General features: G+C 37.4%; 1 protein-coding gene and 1 pseudogene across 1 annotated transcript in view; one reads left to right on the forward strand and one right to left on the reverse strand.

Annotated features, from left to right (window-relative positions):
• Nucleotides 1-16898, reverse strand: part of PPP1R1C (protein phosphatase 1 regulatory inhibitor subunit 1C) — a 103501-nt gene that overhangs the window by 26027 nt on the left and 60576 nt on the right. The window lies entirely within an intron of this gene.
• LOC123643770 lies at nucleotides 3354-9742 on the forward strand (annotated as a pseudogene).

The raw sequence follows: 16898 nt of genomic DNA on the forward strand, positions 1-16898 counted from the left end.
CATTTTTGGCACCCATATTCATGTTTATACTCCAACACTCCAACAGGGCCAAGGAATAAATCTATATACACCATTGTTGAACATTTAAGAACAAAAATTTTAGTAGCTACTCATTTCCTACAATTAAAGGGTGAATATTCAAACCTTTTACTTTTCTGGACAGCAATGTGTGTGTTTATGTGTACGGGGATAAATGTGCATAAAGGAAAACTTGTAAAATAGAATAGATAAGAAAAATTAATTTTTATCTTCAATGTATTCAACTCTTGTTTGGAAGATTCAAAAACCTATTAATAACTGACTACGAAAATTTGATATTTCTTTTGTAATTTGACTTTTCCTCGACTTTAGCAACCTGAAGAATTCATGGGATCTCAATATCACAAATACCTCAAACCTCTTTTTGGACTTTAGGACCCACCTAAGGTGCCTTTAAAAAATCCATTACACCCTTGGGGCCCGTCCCAAGGCTCCCAGAACTTTTCAGGGCATAAGTATGTAACCGTGTTCACAAGTAAGCGTATTCCAGTTGGGCTGTATTGATTCTATCCCACTAGGTACCATGCTCTCCCACTGGGTGTCACCAGACTCCACTGAGTGCTGCAGCTTCTCATCAGGTACATCTTTGCTCCATAAAGCATTGTCAACTGGAGTCCTCCTGTCACCAAGGCAGAGGGTGGTCCAGGGCAACACAAGGAAGAATGCCCTTTCTTCCTTTATTTTACAATTGATTAGAGGGGTCCCCAAGTAATATTGGTTAGGCCTTCAGTGTCTGACAGTGCTTTGATTGAAACAACTCTTAATCTTGAAATTCTGGTATGTTCATTGCTGGGATAATCAACATAAATTCAGCATCTATGGAGTCTGTGTTCTTCTGGAACTCAGACGCAGAGCCAATAGAGAGAGCCAGGGCAATAAATAAGTGTGAGTGACAGAAGGGACCCTGTACTCAGAATCAGCCCCCACAACACCACCCCCCAGCCTCCAGTGACCAAGTCAACCTAAAACTCAGTAAACCTGGTCCCTTCGACCTTCAGGGTAACTTTCCAACCATGATTTTATGCCAAAAACATGCACATATGCTTTGGAGACCATGTCCCATGATTTTGTCAAACATAATCTAAGACCTACTTGAAAACCAGGTGAGACCTTTGCTACAAAATATCATCTTAACTGCATCCCCTCCAATCACCACTCTAAGTTCTATCACTTTAAATGCAAATGACTTCCAATTTCACATGCGTGTTTTCATCGGTTGCTTCATGAGTGTGTTTCTATTTTTTGCAGGGGTGAAGTGAGAATTCTTAACTAGCTCATAAGATTCTTAAGAGTGAAAAATGTCTTTGTGTGTCCTTATGGGAAACAGAATGATAGGTAGAGGGATATACATAATCCTGCTCAAATCTTAACATGTTGGTATCAGTTTTGTCAAAGTAATAACATTTCTTCATTTCTTTAAGCTACAAGAATAAAAAAAGACATTTTTTAAAAAGGATATGTTACAGGGGTGTATGTAGTCAGAAAACTTCAGTATTTATTTTCCCATTAACTACAATGTTTCTGCACATGAGGCTTCTCTCTCTCTGACTTTATGACTTAACATGTGGCATAAGGAATTGGTAATATGCAGAATAAACAAATACGCAGCCATAGTGAAAGGGGCGTGCCCTTGTGCAGGATCTGAGGTGTATGTGAAGAGCAATCTGAGTGGCTTTTCACCCACACACATTAGACACAGTCAATGTAATTCCTGCTAAGTGCAGGAGTTTTTATTATGGCATATTTTAACATGGCATGATTTTTTTTTTTTTAAAAGGCCCAGAAGTTATCAAAGCTCACTTCTACATTAACCCCAATAGTTGTACCACAGAATTAAGGCTTTCCTGAGTGATCACTTTCAGCTGATCCAGTGCTAGTCAGACACTCAACACTTAACAGGTGCTGAACGTATTTGGATTATTCTAGCAATAGAAATGTAAGGAAGAGTTTCTATCACAATGTCCTAATGCTTTCTGTCCAGCTACTTCATATAACCTCTGAACCATAATTCTTTGAAAGAAGAATAAAAAGACGTTAAGGCACTCATTCATATTCACCTAGAAACCGAAACTTGAAAAAAATGTATATAACACCGATAGCCGCCATTTATTGAGTGTTTACCATTGCTATTTAATTTTCACATTCCATTTCAACCCTTTTTATAAATATGAACACTAGAGGGCGCTAGGTTCAAAAAGAGTACACCAATTGGCTTTCCATTTTCCCACCAGCAGCTATAGATTCAGAAATCAAATTCTTCCCAACAGTTGCACACAATGTGCCAAATCATACTGCCTTGCTAAAATTCAACAGAATCTGGAAATACACTTTAAATGAAATGAACTATCAAATGAAGCATCAATCAAATAGGTACAAGAATTTTAGAGAGGTTTATGTCAGTAAGATCCTAAAATTATATGTAATAAGTAACATTTATTGACCATGTATTAAGAGCAATAGTACTGTGATGAAGCATTTTATGTATAGTTCTTTCATTTAACTTTTATGAAAACCTCATAGGAAGGTATAACTTCAATTTACAGATGATAAAATGTCATCTGTAAGATTAGAGAATTTAAATCACTTCCTCAAGATCATATTTTATTGATAACAAGATTGAGGCCAGACCTATAAAATGTCTTAACAGAATCAATGCATATATTAAAATGCCTTCATTTAAATTTTATAGATTAGAAGCATAGTAAATATTTTCCTTTTTCCCTGTTCAAAGCTTCTTTTTTCTACAATAGAGTCAGTTTATATGACTGAGTAAATAAGCCACTAAATAAGGCCACATTATTGTATATCATATTCCATTTTTTAACTAAATCATTAAATAGATCTATTGTCTGAATTAAAGGAAATATCATTATATTTCTGCTATCTGAACTATGTGTATATGTGTGTGTTTACTGTGCTTTACTGTGGTATGATATTATTCTATTTTCCATTTGAGTGACTGTTAAGGAGAGCCTGACCTGGAAAAGGAGAAGTAAGACTACAACAAATGGACTTTTTTCAAGGTACACTCTATAGGACATGCTTAGACATGGCAACAAAGGAGAAGATATAAATGATGTTAAGGTTTTGAATCTGGGCAAATGGGGGATGGTGATACCATTTACAAGAATTGGGGGATCCAGTGGTTCTCGTTTGGGAATGAAAATGAAGACAATTTTAGATAGCTTGAGCTTAAGACACAGCAGCCATTTGGGGACCCTACTGGACATTTGTTACTTGGGGGAAACTGAGTAATAGAATTTTAGAAGTTGCCATAACTAATATATATGTGTTAGGCATTGTTCTAGCACTTTATGTACAGTAACTCATTTAATCCTCCAAACAACCCTATAAGGTAAGTGGTCATTTAAATAGTGTCCTCCAAAAATTCATGTCCACATAGAATCTCAGAATGTGACCTTATTTGAAAATAAGGTCTTTGTAGCTGCAATTAAGATGAGGTCATACTGCATTAGGTATCCGATATCCTAAATCCAATGATCAGTGTCCTTATAAGAAGAGGAAAGGACACATAGACACAGAAGGGAAGGCCATGTGACCAGAGAGGCAGAGATTGGAGTCGCATTCCAAGGACAACCTGACAACATGCCAAGGAACACCTGGGGCCACCAGAAGCTGGAGGAGGCAAGAAAGATTCTTCTCTAGAGCCTTCGGAGGGAGTGTGGTCCCGCTGATTTCAGACTTCTAGCTTCCCAAACTGTGAGAGAATACATATCTCTTTTGTTTTAAGCATGCAGTTTGTGGAAATTTGTTAAAGCAGCCCTAGGAGACTGACACAAAGTGTGTACTTTTATTACGGCTGCCATTTTATTAGTGAAGAAAATGAAACATAGATGAGGCATCCAACATACCCTCTCAAGGTCAGACAACTAAATGGAGCAAGAATTCAAACCCAGATTCTCTGGCTTCAGATTTTTGCACTTGGCCACTACCTACCTGTACTGCCTCTATTATTTTTTTTTATTACGTGATAATAAAGAGTGAACTAACCTGTGTAGAGAAGCGGAGACAGCACAGCATTGGCTGGAGGCAAACTGTTGCTCAGAATACATAAAACGTTAGGCTCAAACCACTTTTCCCTACCTAGCTATTTGATTGTGAAACCATTGTTTACTCTCTTGTTAAAACCCAATCTACTAAAGTAAACACATTTGCCATACAAGCAGCAATAGAGAGCTAAAACAGACATGCATTTATTTGTAATAATCCATGACAACATCTACAACTCATTACCTAAATCCTCTTTATCAAAATATACTGTTTACCTAGCTGCTTTTGTAGCCTGATTAAATAGTTTCTGGGATCTACAATTCTGTGGGGTCAACCATATTTCTGATCTTGTCTTCATATCAAAAAATAAATAGAATTTGATTGTAGATTATGTAACTATGGTAAAGTCACATCCTATTAACTTCTTTAAGTAAAAACTATGTATTTTATATGATTGACCATGTATTATGTGGCCATACTTTCAGTATGTTTGGAAGAGAAATTATTTCTCTTTGACAGTGTTCTGAATCATTTGGTTGGTTGGGGCAGAAACCCAGATTTCTTAGGAATAGCATTAACTACAATTAAAATGCACCTGCTGTATACCAGGCATTATACATGCATTACCTTATTTAATTCTCACAATGACTGAGACAAATATTTCCTAATTGTAAGGGTGTACAGGAAAGAATAGAGAGGATATATCACTTGAAGAAGACTTCATGGATTTGAATCATCAGAGCTGAGATGCAAGCCCAGTTTTCTCCTAATTCAGTCTTCTCTTTCCCTGCTATTTTTGGCCTGAACCAAATGAAGACAGTTATCAATGTCACAAAGATCAGATGTACAGGATTTTAATTGGTGAGTTTGAAAAAGACGTTCATTTCTTTACATTTTTTATTTGCCACACCTCTATATGGAGTAAAGGTACCTTAAGGCCCCCTGTGATTAATTCTCTGCCTCAGGAAGGAACAGAGCTGTTGAAGTGGGGCTCACAGGCTCATGGTGCTTACTTTGGTTAGGATTGTCCAGAAAAAAATACCTGCCTGCTATTTCTACAGCCTGCTTTTTACCACAAAAAGCAAGACACCACAGGGAGACAGAAAGGTTGAATGGCTAAAGGCAGATGGTGAACACTGTGGCTCACAAGTTAAGAATCATAAAAGTGACCAGGCTTTCTGTTGCTCGTCTCTTCAGTTTAACCCTGTTTCATACCAACAATGACACTCAGGGGTTCTAGTTCATAAACATTTTCCACTTATACTTTTTAAACTTTGTGAACCAGCAGAGGGCGCTATAAGCACTGACCGTGAAGCCCTTCTGCTTTCATTGCCAATGAAGAAAATACTGAGTCAACCCCCCTTGCCCATTTAGTGTTTATTTAAGGGATCAAAACACTCCTAGGGGGATCTATTGGCCAATTACCGGGGGTAGAACAGAACATTATTTATACAGCACACACTGGAGAGGCTCCACGGGATCTGTTTTGGTCTATTGAGTAATTACATAATTATGTGAAAAAATATATTTATCTCAGAGATCAGAAGGGATTAAAATGCCTGTCTGGAAAACTAGGGATGCTGATATAAATGCAAAGAATTCTTTGGTTTGGCCTTACAAGTAAAACATGGGGCTTGTGGTGATTCAACAATTAATTAATCTTAATAAGATGAAATAAAGCTTTGGCACTGACAATAAGGACCTGTGATATTTACTTTTGGAATATTTTTCAAAGCTAATTTCAATATATTGATATGTTAATTAAAATTGATTCACAGTAAATATAAAACTGATCATCAGGTTTTTCTCCTTAACATGGTTTAGCTCAGAAAATGTATCTTAATTAAAAAAAAATTCATTTATGACTTTTCATGATACTCAACAACAAATAGTTTAATGTGGCAATTTTAAATAATCTGAAACTTGAAACATATTTTGGCATGCTGTGGGGTTCTCTGAGGTCATATAACAGAGTTTTAGTTTTTATTTATACAAAGAAATATTCATGTTGTACTTCTTTTTAAATGTGAAGGTAGATTAGAATTTTTCTGAAGTTTTCATTATGTCTAGGACACATCTGCATGCCCAAGTAATTACAGAAGATTAATTAAACAATAATAATCAAATGACACTTTGTCTACCATCTTCTAACAAAGCCCAAAGAAAAAGTAATTCCATTATCATTTTCATAATGTTTAGGGTAAGTAAGATGGCTACAAAGGAGTATATAGGGATCAACATCAAATAGGCTAAGAATCTTCGGCAAAGATATTTCTTCAAGGTAGGATTTTCTGTTGTGTTTTTTAAAATCCAATTGAGTTACTCAATAATAGCAAAACTGGAAAGTTAACGAAAACAGCATAAGCAAAATACTACAGGCATACTCAACTGAGAAAGATCAATAGAAAAATATTTTGAGAGAAACTATCGCACAAGTGCTGATTAATTTATTACATAGAGGGGGAATTATGTCAAAGTGGGCGGTAGGGTTAGAAAATTTGGGAGAGTTCTGATCAACTTCACTAACCATCAGGGCTTAAGGCATGAAAGGGGAGCAAGGCAGGAAATCACAGACCCAATACTCCTTCCCTCCATTCCCCTGACCTGATTTTTACATATATTATTCCTTCATTAACATCAAAGGCAGGGCCACGTCCCTTTTGCTTGTGTTTTTAAAAAAGATGAACAGATGGAAGGACAAAATTTCTCTTCTCATCTCATTTTTCTAGAAGTCTGAAATCCTCGATTTATAGATATCTTCAGAGACAGTAAGAATTGTCCTAGAAGACCCAGACTAATTCCCACAATAATAGAATAAATTTTTTCAAGGCAAACATAATAAACAGTGGAACCAAATGTAAAATCTAAAAATAAAAATAGCACTTGATAAATACTAAAAATAAAATACATTTTAACTGCTTTATAAAAATGTTCTGTTTTTTGCCATATAAAAATCTATTTTGAGACCTATTTTTACATGACATAAGCATTATCATCCAGCAGTAATTTTCAGTACATGAAATATATTTTCACAGAACTACTGTAATTTGAGGTAAAACTTATCATCTCTAGATCATCAAATGAACCCAAAAAGGAAACTCTTCAAAATTTGAAGCAGGATGCTCAGACTTCATGGTTTCACATGAAGTGGACATAGATTCTTGCATAGGGTTAGCAGTCAACAAGAATTTAAAATTAGGTGAAATATTTCTTTAAGTATCATAGTATGGAGGAAAAATTTACTATTACTGGAATTACTATTTTCTAAAATACTCCATAACAAAAGCCTTCATATATGTTTACTTACGACAATGAATAGCTATGAAATTTGTCTCAAGAGTTCACTCTCAAAGTAAAAAGAGAAACACCTATTGTTTCAAAGTGGCACTTCCAACTTTTCAAAGCAGATGAAATGCTTCACAGGCAATGAAAGAAATCTTACAAGTAGGTTTTACCTTTAAATTTCTGAGAATGATTTTAAAGGAAACTTCTTCTTCATGTAGGAGGTAGGGTGTTGACCTAGGCAAAATTTCTAAGTAGGCCAAGTTTGTTTTCATACCCTCTCTAATGTCTTTGATGGACTGGAACACCAGTTTATGAGCCACTGAGCTCTAGACTTCTCCCCACTTCCTGACATTTCACACCCTGATTAACCAACCTGGTGGCTACTGTAGAAGATCAAGAGGATATCAGGCTGCACAAAAAGAAAGAATTAAAGGGCATGAACACTTGTACTTTCATGTCATGTGGAATACATACCATATGGAGTAAAAACTCTAAAAAAGAGTGGCATTTAAAACCACTTGCCAGGCCAGGTGTGGTGCTTCACACCTGTAATCCCAGCACTTTGAGAGGCCGAGGCAGGAGGAATGCTTGAGGCCAGGAGCTCAAGACCAGCCTGGGCAGCATAGTAAGACCCCATCTCTAAAAAAAAAAAAAAATTTTTTTTTTTTAATTAGCTACATATGGTGGTGTGAGCTTGTAATTCTAGCTACTTGGGAGATTGAGGCTGGAGGATGGCTTGAGCCTGGGAGCCATCATACTTCAGCCTGGGCCACAGAGTGAGACCCTGTCTCTAAATGAATGAATGAATGAATCCACTTTCCTGCCTTTTAAAATACACATGATAATACAAATAGTGAAATTTTTTCCTTAGTGACTCTGAATCATTGTTTTGATCATCTTTTGCCCTACGCAGTGATGTCATTGTGTAAATGTTGTGTGTTTCCACTTCTTCACTCATCAGACAGCCAGCTCTTACATCTCCTGCAGCCTTTTGACTTGTTACTTCTACTGCTTCCTTTTTCATTTGTTCTCAGACTTCCAGGGGCTAGGAGGACCAATAAGCTTTAAAGAATTAAAATTTAATAATAGGCTAAGTGACAGCGTCAGATTCAGAAAGAGCAAGATGATAGCCATTTCAAGTCTTCTAAGGCCTCTCTCAATTCTAGTTTCAGCTGTATTTAAAGCTGACGGGTCTTGTGGGTGTTATACTGATGGAAGCATGGGAGAACCTTGACCTAAGATAGTTTGTAGGAAGTCAATAAAATAACTTAAGTTTGGTTTTGAAAGTAAAGTGTAACATGGTTACTCAAGAGTGCAGTGCACACAATTACTGTTAAAAGAATAAAAAGATAGAGATTCAAATCATGAAAGCAGCAAGAAGAATCTCTCTGAGGAGGAAATAGATGATGAGGAAAGTGTGATTTTGACATTGGTTCCAGTTAGAGATGAAGCAAACATAGAACAACAAATGGAATCAACTGTTTCTCCAACTTCTGATGTCAAACTGAACAAGCCTGGAAAATACAATGAAGTGCATCTACCTCTAACAAATGAACAATTCGAAGCTCCCCCAAAAGCTAGACATAAAACACCAATTCTTCTCTTGCCAACCAGTTTGCCTCCCATTAATAATGTGTGTTGAGACACTTTGTGGAACTGGTGCCAACAACTCAATTTGAGTACTGATGGCAAGAAAATAGAAGTTTTTCTGAGACTTCAGCAGCATGCTTATCCTGAACAGAAACATGATATTCCTGAAACATCACAGGAGGCCAGATTACAGCCATATTCAAGGAAACACAAGACAGGGACCAAGAGAGCAAGGCTTCACGAAAGTTGCAAGATGAATGAGAAAGCAGAAGAGACTAATATGGTTGAAGTGATATCGTCACCTCGGCAATCTTTGTTGGCATCATGGGAAAGGATTGCTGCAAGAGCTGCTCAGCCTAAGCCTGTGAATTCATGTTCCATTTCTGCTTCTTCCTCTGACGTCAGGTGTTCTGTGGTCCATGGAGAAGCTCTCTCAGCAGACAAGGGTTGGGTTCGCCTTCAGTTTCATGCAGGTCAGGCCTGGGTGCCTGCCACTCCCAGAACAATGATTTCTCTCTTCCTGTTGCCAGCCTGCCATTTCCCATCCCCAGGCCTAGAAGGTACTATGTTATGCCCTGACTGTGCTAAGAGGCATAAGAAGATAATGGAAGCATTAATGGCAATGGAGAAGAAGAAACACCCTGGTTTGAACACAATGTAGGAGACCGGAATATGCCACCTCAAATTATTAGAGAAAGATGGATGTACTTTCAGAACATGTAACCTAATATGAAGGAATGGAAGAAGTGATATTTGAAGCAATCTTTGTGATCCTCAAAACAGAATCAAGTGATCAGGACTCCACAGTGAAGATGGTTGACTGGGTGACTGCCTCATCAAAAGAGACTTTTTTAGGCTCTGAAAAGCCAGTAAAATAAAGTCACTGCAATTAAAAAAAAAAAAAAGATAGCTTCAGCATACCTTTCAAGGACAAAGAAAATATAATGTGTCTCCCATTGGTAATTATACCAGAAAGGATACAATGTAGAATACAGATCATAAATTCAATGCTTATCATGTAATTTTTTTATTTTTGGCCTAGTAATTTCCTGAAAGTGTAACCTTTGGACATTCTTATCCTACTTGGTATTTGCTCCCTTAATGAAAGAACCAAAATTATAAACCTTCTTCACAATTTGACCTAGAGTGTTTAGAACTCGGTAGTTCATTTGTTTAAAATAACACACAGCTCAGAACTTTGCACTGCTTGAGTTTAATAAATATTTGTATATTGATTGACAGCATTGCTGGTATCCCTTGCTGTCCCACAGAAAATACACCACAGAAGGAATGCAGCCAGCTCTGCTACAGCTGAAATGTGGGGTATTTTGTCATAATAACCTATTGAGAAAGGAATTAATAAAACTGTTCTTTAAATTATCTTGAAGATCAGACTTTTCTTTGAAGTTCAGACAAGAATATAAGGTTTTAAGAGGGAAAATGTTTAGACAAGTTTTATAGACCGGCACAGGTTGGTGAAGAATGTAATCCTATCTTAAATTTGTCCCACTAAGAACCAATTTCTCAATTTATCTTGACATTTTTATATTATAGCACATTTTTATTTGGATTTCCATTAATCTATTTTGGAAGATAATATGATGAGTATTTCAACATCTCAAAGTCACAGCTATTATTTAGAAAGTCTAAATGCATGAAAGAAAGAAAGTGAGGCTGGTGCTAACAGTTAGCCATTCTTATATAAATAAGAGTATAGGGAACAGACAGATTAACTGTGGCAAATACAACCTAAGCTATTTGGTTGTGTTTTCAAAAATTAATTCTGTGAATCAACTTCTTTGTCCTTTACCCCTGCTCCCACATCTTCAAAGCACACACAAGAATATGGTAACATATCAAGTAATCTTAAAAATTATCAAAAAGTAGCCAGGCACAGTGGCACACACCTATAATCCCAGCACTTTGGGAAGCTGAGGTGGGAGGACCACTTGAGGCCAAGCGTTCAAGACCAGCCTGGGCAACATAGTGAGACCCTATCTCTACAAAAATAATTTTTTAAAAAAACATATTTTTTCGTGATGACCGGAATTTTTTTTTTTTTTAAGGCAAAAACAAACAAATCAGCCAAGAGTGTTCTGTTGTCTCTGGATAAAATCCCAGCACCTGAGCACAAGACCCAGACAACCCTTGACAAGTCCCCGGCAACTGTCCCGCGTCCTCTCCTGCACTGGTTCTGTCCCCAGCCCAGTGTCCACAGCCCACATGACCTTTCACACTCTTTGCCTCCGGGTCTGCCAAACCTGTGTCTGGAATCCCCCCCTCAAGCTTCTCTACCAAAATCTTACTCATCCCTCAACTGCCAGATGAAGTTCATTTCTTCTGTGAGGTCTTCCCTCACTGACAGGAAGAGCTAGATATTTCCTCCTCCACGTTCAAATCCCATTGTCCATACCAACCTCAGGGAGCTTATAATTATTTTTTATACAACTTTCTTTTTCATTTGACTTCATTTTTCCTATGGACAAAGACTGCACTTACCTCATCCTGAACTAAAAGAGCCAATGACATGAACTGGTAGGTAGAAAGCATTTTATAAATGCCCGTAGACTTAATGAGTGAGTAAGTGAGTGAGAGAATGAGTCAGTGAGTGAATAAAATATACACCAGAAATTTGTGATTTTTTTTCAGTTTGGCTAAAATTAAGCCAAGTTAAACTCATTTTTAAATCAGAAAGATTATTTACTCACTGATTCAGCATTTATTAAGAGCCTTCTAAAATACCAATAGAAGACAAATAAGAATAATGCTGGAAGAGAAATAAGACATGGGTGCTGTCCTCAAGGAATCGCAGTGTAGCTCAAGGGAATTACAGATATCACATATATAGATTCTGACTCTCGGAGGAGCACAACTTAAAGGATTTAGACTTGGGGGTTAGGCAGACAGAGAAAGGCCTTGTATGCAAATGACACTGCAGAACAAAAGCAGGAAGGCCAGAAACCGTGTATTATTTTCAAAGAACTAAATGCAGCTCAGCATTGCTGCAGCATGGACAAAAAGGAAGCTGCGGCAGCAGGTGAGACTGGACAGGCACGAGGAAGCCAGATCGTAAACAGCCCTGCACACCATTTCCAGGGCCTTACTGCAAAGGAATCGGGGAACAATTGAAGGGATGTAAAACAAGAGTCAGGTTTGTATGCTCAGCAGTCTAGGGGACGGAGGTGGATTGGAGAGAGCCAAGTTTAAAGGCAAGCTCAGAGTACAAAGTTGTTATTACATACAGATCTGTAACATGAGCCTACAATATAAAAATTATTAAAAACAAAAGTACTAAGCATTTTGTAGAAACATTGGTATAAAAAAGATCTTGTAAAAATTTTCCATTAAGTTATAAGGCTGCATGATCTCTGGATTTTAATTAGGGCAAACAGGATAGATGGGCAAATGGAAAAAATGAGGCCTCTAGCTATTCGAACAGAATTTCCTGGGATGCCCTAAAAAAGACTCATGTCACAATTTAACCTTGTAAAGAGAAGGGACATTTAGCATAAGAACCTTGCTCTGCTGTGAGCCTCACTTTCCTCTAAAATAAATGATCTTTAAAATAAACAATCTTTATTACCTTCCATGGTTTTCTGTAAAAGCCAAATAAATTACAAAAACATACTACATATGTTGAAGCACTACAAAAGTGTACAGTATGATAAACATTTTTTTTAAATCTCTAATTTAAGTAAAACAAACAGCCAATTGCCAAGAGGGCTGCAAATTTATTACTAATTCTACATTTGTAAAGGGGCTGGACCAATTTTGTCCCAAAAAACATCAAGAAATACTGTATGGTATTAAATGAAGGAGGTCAATCTCATAAAGACAGTATCTGCTTATTCTACTGTTGAGGAATTGTTTTGTCTTCCTGGAACTTCCATTAGCATTAATAAGAGTGGAGGGTATACATCTTAGCATGCCGATAGTGTAGCATTACCTCTCCTACACTAATGGACATGGTGCACATGCATTTTTGCAGAGCAAGAGATAGATTTCTCCACTTTTAGTAACCATATGCTGATACAAATATATATTTTACAGTACAATGACTCCAATAGGAATTAAAATTGTATTTGAGGGCTCCTTGGAAAAATGGCTGATTCTAGGACTAAGGCAAGAAATATACAAAATGAGCCTGAAGTATCTTGTAGTCCCAGAAAGTAAGGACATGCTAAAACAAACAAATACCTCTATGTTAATAGGGTTTGTCAATGGAACACAGGAGTCAACTGAGGAAGCTCCCAATAGCCAAACCTGGAACTATTCGAGTAACAAAATAAAGTAGTTTTGAGTTATAACCCAAAGTACAAAATCAATATCCATGTGTCCATAATGACAAAAATAAATGATGGAATAAATAAATGGGGGAGAAGAAACAAATCTCCTGAGCAGAATTCCAAATAATTTATGTAAACACAGCATATTTCCTTCTGGGAGGTAGAATGTAACTCCTTAAATGTGTGCTACACATAGTGACTTCCTGCCAAAGAGTAAGTACAGAAAGGAAGGGAAAAAGAGTAACTTTACAGGTGGAGAATCTGGACAATTACTACCTCAGCCAAATGATCAAGGTCAAAGTCAACAGTGATAAGTCATATTGATAGAAAGTGCCCTTGGTATCATGTGATGAAATGTCACTGTATCTCTGCAGTCTTCCTTCCCAAAACTCATTACCCCTACATAATCATGAGAAAAATATCAGACAAATCCCAGGACAGAGAAATCCTATTAACAGAAAATACCCGACCAGGACTCCTCAAAACTTCCCAGGTCATTTAAAACAAAGAAAGTCTGAAAACCAGTCACAGCCCAGAAAAGCCCAGGGAGGCATGATGGCTACACATGATGTGATGTTCCGAATGGGTTCTGGGAACAGAAAAAAAAGGAAATTAGGTAAAAACTTAAAAAATACAAACAAAATATGGTTTTAGTTAATAATTAATGTATCAGTATTGGTTTACTAATTATAATAAATGTGCCACACTAAAATATAAGACATAAATAATGGGGAAAGCTCAGTACAGGATATACGGGAACTCTTTGTACTATCTTCACAATTTTCTCTGTAAATCTAAAACTGTTCTAAAATGTAAAATTTATTTTTAAAACATGTAATTTGAGCTGGAGTTTATTCCATTTTAAAAGTAATAGCATTAAGTGGAAACACAAAGATGTGAACCAGAACTTTTAAAATGGGATCAAATGCATAAGGATTTCCAAATGCTTTGGAAAGTGATGTCTATATAGTGCCATTAGTGGGACATATTGAGACTGCATGGCATTGAGGTCTTTGTGATGGTCCGTGCAGGATTTAACTGTTCACATTATGGCATCATCTTAAATGCTTTGCAAGTTTGCATGAGCAAAAGAAATGAAAATGGTGTGAGCCATGTATTTCACTCTTCCATAACCTAGTCCCTTTTCCGCTCCAGACACATGTGTAAATATCGCTGTCCCTTCTGCGATATGAAAGTGGCCTTACCCTCCTGTCCACTAGGCCTACTGTGAGTCTCCTCACATCCCCTGATAACTTTGTCCAAGTCTCTAAGAGACTTACCATGGTATGTTCCATCCACTTGTATGTTGCTTCCTCCAGACTAGTCTCCCAGAGGGCCAGGACTTTGCTTTTCACCTCTGGGTCTACACCATGTTAATGCAGAGCCAATACACTGCAGAGTACAGTGTACACGTGAGTGTAGCAGTATATTACTAGTTCCCACACAATTGAATATTGCCATTAGCCTATTTGGGAAAGAGCCACACTGGGTCTTGATCCAGTTGATCAAACCAAATACAAAAGTTCATCTTTTCCCCTGCTTCTAAGATAGGAAGCGATTTTATAAGTTGTTATGTTATTTATACAGAGGAATGTAAATTTAAAAGATTAAATTTTAAAATACGTAAATATAGAGAGACAAATGAATGGAAACATATTAAAAAACGGTCCTAGTCCTCTCCTTTTGAAATGTTTAAGAGGCAACACATGAGATTAATTAAGTTACTGGCCCTGAATTTCAAATTTACAATTTAATTCATCTGAAGATCTACGACAGCACCCTAAAATATGAAGTCCACTCGTACTTGCTGGCATTTTTCTTTTACTTCATTCTCTCTATGTTGATCTCAGAAAAAAGACATCTTAGTGACTTTCAAGAAAGGTGCATTCTCAGATCAGTTCTCCAACCTGACCCCACCCTCCACATCCAAAGAGATGAGGAAAGATGAACACGAAACTCAGTGGGAGAAATTAAAGAGAAGTGAAGTCTAGAAATAGGAACATACTTGGACTAAAAAAGAAAAAGAAGCAAGGTTTGTTATATTTAGAATGTTCCTTGTTATCTAGAAATCTGTTAAAATGTTCCTTGAGTTGCATAAATAAACCCCACCCTACATGGTAAATAAACTGGGCCAGCACAAACAAAACAGCCAACATTTAGAAAGGCAAATGTGATGAATACCTGGAGAACACCCACAGAGGCAGAGAAATCTTTAAAAAAGGAATCAGTGTGCAGGACGTGGCCTGGTGAGAAGCTAAAAGCTCTTGCTGTGTACCCTCCCTGCCTTCCAGCAATTTTCAGTGTTCAGGGGGTAATGAGAGCTGGATACCATGGCTGCTCTAATCCTTTTGAGATTTTGGAGTTATAAGAGGTTTCCAATCAGGAAGAGTGATTGGTCAGATTCACCATAATCCTGGTTAATTTACCTAGGTTGCCTAGTCATAGGCTGCATTTATGTGGTGCGATTTCCTGTTCATCTCTCTGGCAAGAAATATTTATGGCCTAATCTGGATTAGCATCCCAAAATTCACCATTAACCATCACTTTGTTCTTCAGCTTTTTAGAAATATAAGACATTAATGTAAATATCAATATCGCCGAGAGGAACATATTAGTTAGCTGGGGAATAAGGGACACGGTGTCTGGGGACAGGAGCCAGGAGAAATGAAGGAAAAGCTAGATTTGTTCAAAAGGAAGCAAAATGTCAGAGATAAACTCCATAAATCTGCCTGAGCTTGGAGCTAAATAAAAGTGGAGCGAATGTTGCAAGGTTTGGTAATCCACCTGTGTCCTTGGGACCAGGCACTTCTAAACCTGACTTTTCAATTCCCACCAGGTTGAGAGCAGCTCTGGCTAAGATTTCATTCTGCTGGAAGTCCTTTCGTCTCTCCTCTGTCTCTCCTCAAATCTCATTCCTCCCCTCTACAGAGCTAAGCGGAAATGGAGGAGGAGTGCTCCTCACTCTCAATCCAGAGCTCAAATAATTATTCAAAACAGAATAATTATTCAAAATAGTTCCACATATTACGTGCCTGATATGAGCATTTTTTCCCCCACACATTTTGTTTCATTCTGTCCCTACAGCAATCCTGCGTGGTAGGCATGATCTCCATTTTACCGACGAGAGAGACAGATTAAGCCTGTGAAAGTTGTAGACACCAGGACAAAATCATTTTTTTGTCAAGTCCAAACAAACTAAAGCTGGGAGAGCACTAATGGGGGATGATTCATGCTTGCATGGCTGAGATAAAGATTGTCTAGGATTTTCTAAAATAACCCCACAAGAAATTCTTTCTTTAGGACTGCAGCAATTCAGATAAGTTGTACTCAAAAGGACACCAGCAGTAATGGCATCTCCACCAATGAACTGATGCCAACTCCGGCTTTGCGTCTCCAAAGCCAATGAACCCTGTTTCCCAGAAGCTTCTGTGAACTTCTTCTCCTTTACCCTTCTCTCTTCAGGTGCATACGTGACTTGCTATAGTTGTGCATCTCGGGTTATAATCTTCATTTCTAATTCCCAAATAAATTCAACATATTTGTAGATTTTTTTTGTTGTTGTTGACAATCCATTGATTTTCTGAAGGTTGCATAGCTAATAAGTGGTGGCATTGACATTTGAACCCTGATAGCATGTCCCTCAAAGTTCATGTCCTTTCATGTTGGGTCTCATGAAACTACCAAGAT

This window comes from Lemur catta, chromosome 8 (assembly GCF_020740605.2).
Source record: "Lemur catta isolate mLemCat1 chromosome 8, mLemCat1.pri, whole genome shotgun sequence".
NCBI lineage: Eukaryota > Metazoa > Chordata > Mammalia > Primates > Lemuridae > Lemur > Lemur catta.